At 39.5% G+C, this 6,000-nt stretch overlaps 1 protein-coding gene and 1 long non-coding RNA gene across 9 annotated transcripts in view; one reads left to right on the top strand and one right to left on the bottom strand.

The window, feature by feature from the left end:
* The window catches only part of LOC147032045 (uncharacterized), a 35,117-nt gene extending 32,475 nt beyond the window's left edge, over positions 1-2,642 (top strand). For both annotated transcript variants that reach the window (XR_015055018.1, XR_015055019.1), the window contains exons 2-3: positions 1,901-2,007; positions 2,275-2,642. This is a non-coding gene — a long non-coding RNA (uncharacterized LOC147032045). The remainder of the gene's footprint in view (positions 1-1,900; positions 2,008-2,274) is intronic.
* Positions 1-6,000, bottom strand: part of LOC147032042 (sodium/calcium exchanger 1-like) — a 424,503-nt gene that overhangs the window by 307,016 nt on the left and 111,487 nt on the right. The window lies entirely within an intron of this gene.

The raw sequence follows: 6,000 nt of genomic DNA on the forward strand, positions 1-6,000 counted from the left end.
AGCCATTTGCACACAAACAGACAGCAGTCCCTAAGCTTAGTTATTTCGATAAGTATGTGTATAGTTAGATTCCTCCTTGTGTTTAATGGGAATTTTATGTGTGTCCTGCGGGTTATTTTTATTGTCAGGTCTTTTTGCATCGTAAATCCCCTAACAACCCTCCAAAGGAGTCGATGGCAACAGCCCCCCTCTGCTTTCAGCACTATTCGCATTCTTTGCGCGCTGGCGTGCCGAACACGTGGGTAGGCGGGGTTTCATCGGTTGCTGGCGCTCTGGTTTTCGCTCCAAAAAAGGGCCTGGAGTCCTTCTTGTCCATTCAGCGAGGAGCGAGCGTCGGCCGACGCTTGCCAGCCAATGGGAAGCCACAACGCCATATACTATTGCACAGCCTCTTCAAGGGGCGTTCCTCTTCGGGAGGGGGGGAGGGGGAGGGGGTTGAGACATCAACACGCCCTCCGCCCAATGAAGACAGGCCACCGAGGCAACCGAAACGCCCCCCCCGTCCAATGAGGGATGAGGTGATGTCAGAGGCGGTCCCTCTGGCCCCGGTGCGCGAGTGGGAGGGGAGTGTTCAGTGTGTTCTGTCTGCGCCGGCGCTGGTCTGCTCTCGCCTGGCCGGTTGGTGATCCATTCGTCTGGTCTGGTTTTCTGGTCATCCTCGCAGCACAAGGGTTCCTCTCGTCTCTTCCGCCTTTGTGCTGGCTGGTGTCTGTCGCATATCCCTCGCCCCTGGTGCTTGGTGCTGCGTCAAAGCTGTGGGTTTGAGTCTCACCGAACAAGACCGACCAAACCGCACAAGGCGGACAGGTGCACAGCCGGACTCTGACCCCCCCAGCTGACCTATCTTCCTCGGCTGGAGGGTCCATTACTTTTGGGTGTGTGTCTGTCTGTGGGCCCAGTCTGTAAGTAGAACTGCACAAGTGTTGATTGCTCATTGTTCATTGCATGTTCATGATTAAGTCTGCTCTGCGTCACCCTTCCCGATTATTGTAATAAACCCCTGTTAAATGTGCCAGCTCGTTGCCTGTCGTTTCTTTCATTGGTCTAGCACGGTGCGGGCTTGAGAAATAGTGAGGCCGTTTGTGCCGTAAGTTGTCATTTGGTCTGGCGCGGCTTTGGTAACTTCCACTCGGTTACGCCGGATCCGAGTCGGTAACAACAACTCGGTTCGGACAAAGTCGGCCGAGGGTGTGGCTTCCCCGGTAGTTAGACGGCGTGAGTACTTAGGTAAATTGGAATTAGACAAGTGGACCCTACCTCACGCCGTCAAAATATTGGCGACCACGGTCCTTTAAGCGACCCGTCGACTCTGGGGTTATCCGGGGTGATGACCTTCCAGTCCGGTGTTCGGTGGGAGACGGCCTAACTGCTCCATCTAGCGGTCGTCCTCGCCACCGACCCCCGGCCCACAACAATATAGCACGATATCTCAAAAAGTTGTGGATGGATTCAGACAAAATTTGGTGGCCAGGTTGGGTGTGCAACAAGAACGAATTGATTCGATTTTGTTGAAGATCTGGATCCAGATGTGTGAATTTTTTAATTGATTCTTCACCATTGAAAGATGGGGCCAAAAATTATATATAGCATTATATTGCAAAACGTTATGGACGGATTCAGACGAAACAAAGTGGATGAGTTGGTTACGTGACAAGAACAAGCCGATTAGATTTTGGTTCCGATCTGAATCCAGATCCGGCTCATTAGTGGGATGCAACATGCAAACTGTTCAGCCTGGCGGAGGTATGCCCTCAACCAAGTGCCCTTCCAGTTACATGTTACAACACTGTACTTCATCAGCAAGTGTTAAATTTGAGTTTTGGTCTCTGCAATAAATTTTAATTTGTTGATCAAATGCATATTGTTATAAACATAATATTCACGCTACATTCCCTTTTAGGAGACTGTGTGAGGAACCATTCCAAGATGAAAATAGCAGATACCGAGTCAGAGATTGGCGAAACCCCGAAGCATGCACCAAACAAAGCAGGAGGAAAGAACAGAAAGGTTAAAGATATTCAAATATAACATTTTTCACATGCAGGAAAGGTGGTTTAAATATGCCACCAACAAAACTTGTTCATGTTAATTTAACAGTCGTGGGCTGTGGGAGCTAAAATTCCAAACATAAACCAGTAATTATGCACCACACTCTCGGATGTAAAATTAAATAAATATCCAACCACCTTCAAACCAATAAAAATTACATGTTTTGTTAAGTGTGAAGAATGATAACCCTCTCCCCCCTTGCACTTTTATTGTGATGTTTTTCAGATGGCAACTGCTTCAGCAGTAACTGCAGTTCAGATGAAATACAGCTCTGAAGATGAGTGATTTGTAATGAAGAGCATCCTCAGGGCCGAACTCCTTCCAAATTTCCAGTTTTTCCTTCCTGAGAGCTTGCTTTCGTATCCATCTTGTCCACTGCGTGCATCCTTCCCTACCCCACATTCTTACACACATCCCTTATTCATCCAAGTCTCTCTCTATTTTATCCTTCATCTCTGCTGTTGGTGTCCCTCCTCTCTTTCTCTGGTTCCTTTTGTTCTCCTGCGTCTTTATCTGGTCTGTTCTAGTTCATGCACAAGACATTACTTTGCAAACAACACACAAAAAAAACGAGGGCAAAATAAATGTCATAAATAAAAGCTCAGTGTCCTATTTTTTTTATTTATTGATATCTGAATGTTGTACGACAACGTGATGATAAAACGTTGCAGTAACATAAACCAAACTATCCGTTTGAACGTTCCTGCAATGTGATAAAAACATACCTGCAACATTACATGAACATTTCTGCAACCTTATGAAAATGTTATCGCAACGTTATGAAACAATAGAACATTGAAACGTAAAGCAAACAATACTTTTGAACGTTCCTCTAATGTTACAGCAAAACGTTGCAACAACCAAAGTGAAACGTTAAATTATTTGCTGTGACAAACACACACACACACACACACACACACACACACACACACACACACACACACACACACACACACACACACACACACACACACACACACACACACACACACACACACACACACACACACATCGCAGCTCAGAACAACACTTTTATAGTGTTAACTGCAACATGAAAGATACTGGAAGCAGCATTCAAGCATGATAAAGTTCAGCTAAGCACCAAAAGCTGTTGGTACACCACAAGAAGGACGAACAATGGACTCAAAGACAATGCCATCCTTTAAGCAATATATATATACTGTATATATATATATATATATATATATATATATATATATATATATATATATATATATATATATATATATCATAGATATTGACCATGTATGGTAACATATAAGCCAGCAAGCTTCAACCAAGTCACTCCAATGCAACAGTTTATGTACAAACAGTGGCAATCACAGGTACAAACAAGGCAGGTTTACAGTTGATTAATGTGAATCGGCACGATGTCAGCAAAAAGACTGCACCCATCAAATGAGTTGAACAGGCCATGACCAGAAGCAAAGATACGCTTACTGTGATATCATCACCAGAAGGAGCTGGATCGAGTGAGAATGATACATCGTAAGTGAAGCACTTTAAATTGAGGGAGGCATTGTGGGTAAAGCATTAATTAGGATTCAAATTTGTGAAGCAGGTGAAAGTACATTTGGGGTAAGTGTGTACAAACTCATTGCAATTGCATTTTCATACATCTGAACCTTTTTGTTTATTGATTGCAATGTGCCTTTTCAGATTAAAGCACAAACATCCAAAGGGGAATCAACATTGCAATTCCACTTTATTAGAATGTTAAATTGGGAAACTTAATTAACCTTCATTAACTGGGGCTCAGAGACCAAAATACAAAGGATTTAAAGTTGTTTCAAATATATTTCTTGAGAGAGATTTGTTAAACTTTTTAAATAGGCCATTAATGCAATTCCCTGACTTAAAAGAATGCTTTTTAATATGTAATGAAAAGAACAATGCAGGTAACCTCAGCTGAAAGAACTAGAGGGGGAGCACTCAGTAGAGTGCAAAACCTCCGCCACCAATACTGCTAGGTCACTCAAGTAAACCTGATATCCTATTCATTCAATTTGACGTCAACAGTGCTCACAGAGTTATAGTTTGCAACTTTCCCTTTTACTTTTAACTTTTACAAACTCAATCCATTCGTCAAAACTAGATTCCTTGAGACAGAAATGGATTTTACGTGGGTATATCCACCTGAAGTTTCAAAATCAGCCGCAATTATAATTTTGGCATGTTTTTTTCTTGGAAATCACTTATAACATGTAGAAATGCAAAACAAAAAATCGAAATTTTGTTGAAAAATAAGTTGCAAAAAAATGTTTTTTCTCCAACAATTTTTTTTTGAGGGGGGGGGGGGGTTGGAAATCGCTTCAAACATGTAGAAATGTAAAAAAAAAAAAATCAAATAGTTTTTCAAAATGGCCGCCAAAGCGGCCATATTGGATTTTGGACCAAGTCCTTTGACCATACCTAATTCCCCCAGCAAGTTTCGTCGAAATCCGTCGAGGAGTTTTTCAGTAATACTGTTCACAAACAAACAAATAAAACCAATGTCACCCCCAGGGTGACCAGTATCTTGCCAAAATGTGAACATGAGTGACTTATTTATTCGATTAAAGTTACTCAAAAAATAAGGGTTTCGTCGACCTTGATGCTTGACCTTTTTGTGACCTTGACCTTTATATTTTCGTACGGTTAATGGTATCTCTCCAGGACCGTTGTACATGAAATATCAAGAGATTGTGATGAGAACTGAGGAAATAAAATTTTCATGAAAAATCAGTTTTATAGTCATAGCGTCAAACTTTTGACAGATCTGGAAAGCACTTATCAAGCGCTTTCATTTGAGGTATTATTCGATATGGTATCGGAAATTTCAAAATTTCACCTTGGGGTCAAAAACTTTCGACCTCCAGCGCTAACCATGAAGGTCAAGGCCGATCGCCACCAAAAATTAATCAGCTGAGCGCCAGACCATGAACTATATTCCCATGAAGTTTGAAGACGATCCGATCAAAATTACTCAAAAAATAAGGGTTTCGTCGACTCCCTGATTTGCGACAAAGTGACCTGGACCTTTGACCTTGACCTTGAAAATTTTATGCGCTGAAAGGGACCTCTATAGGCCTCTGATATGCGAAGTTACAAAAATTTCCAATGATAACTGCTCTGCAGAATTTTTTATACGTGATTACAGACAAAAAATAACAATAAAAAAACATACAAGCTGACTAACATATCTTGCAAAAACTTCGTTTTGGCAAGACAACAAACAGAAAGGGATGAAAACAGAAACCTCCGATCTATGGCGGAGGTTAATAAACGCGTTAAAAAAACAACGGAATGCAACCAGAAGGACACTCGTTAGAGCGCAAACCTCCGCCACGCAATTGGTTTGTCCATCAATCGCTGCAAGCCTGATCCACGACAACATATCGGGCCCATTACATTATTGAAATATCATGCCATGCAGTACGATCTCGTTTTTGGCCCTATCTCTCAATGGTGAAGAATCACTTGAAAACTATATATATATATATATATATATATATATATATATATATATATATATATATATATATATATATATATATATATATATATATATATATATATGTATGTATGTTTATATGTATATATGTTTATATGTATATATATATATATATATATATATATATATATATATATATATATATATATATATATATATATATATATATAGATATGTATGTATGTATGTATATATGTATATATGTATATATGTATGTATGTATATATGTATATATGTATATATGTATATATGTATATATGTATATATGTATATATGTATATATGTATATATATATATATATATATATATATATATATATATATATATATATATATATATATATATATATGTATGTATGTATGTATGTATGTATGTATGTATGTATGTATATATCGATATATATATATATATATATATATATATATATATATATATAT

The sequence above is a fragment of the Eptatretus burgeri genome, chromosome 2 (assembly GCF_056783735.1).
Source record: "Eptatretus burgeri isolate ZD-2024b chromosome 2, Ebu_testis_v1, whole genome shotgun sequence".
NCBI classification, from domain to species: domain Eukaryota; kingdom Metazoa; phylum Chordata; class Myxini; order Myxiniformes; family Myxinidae; genus Eptatretus; species Eptatretus burgeri.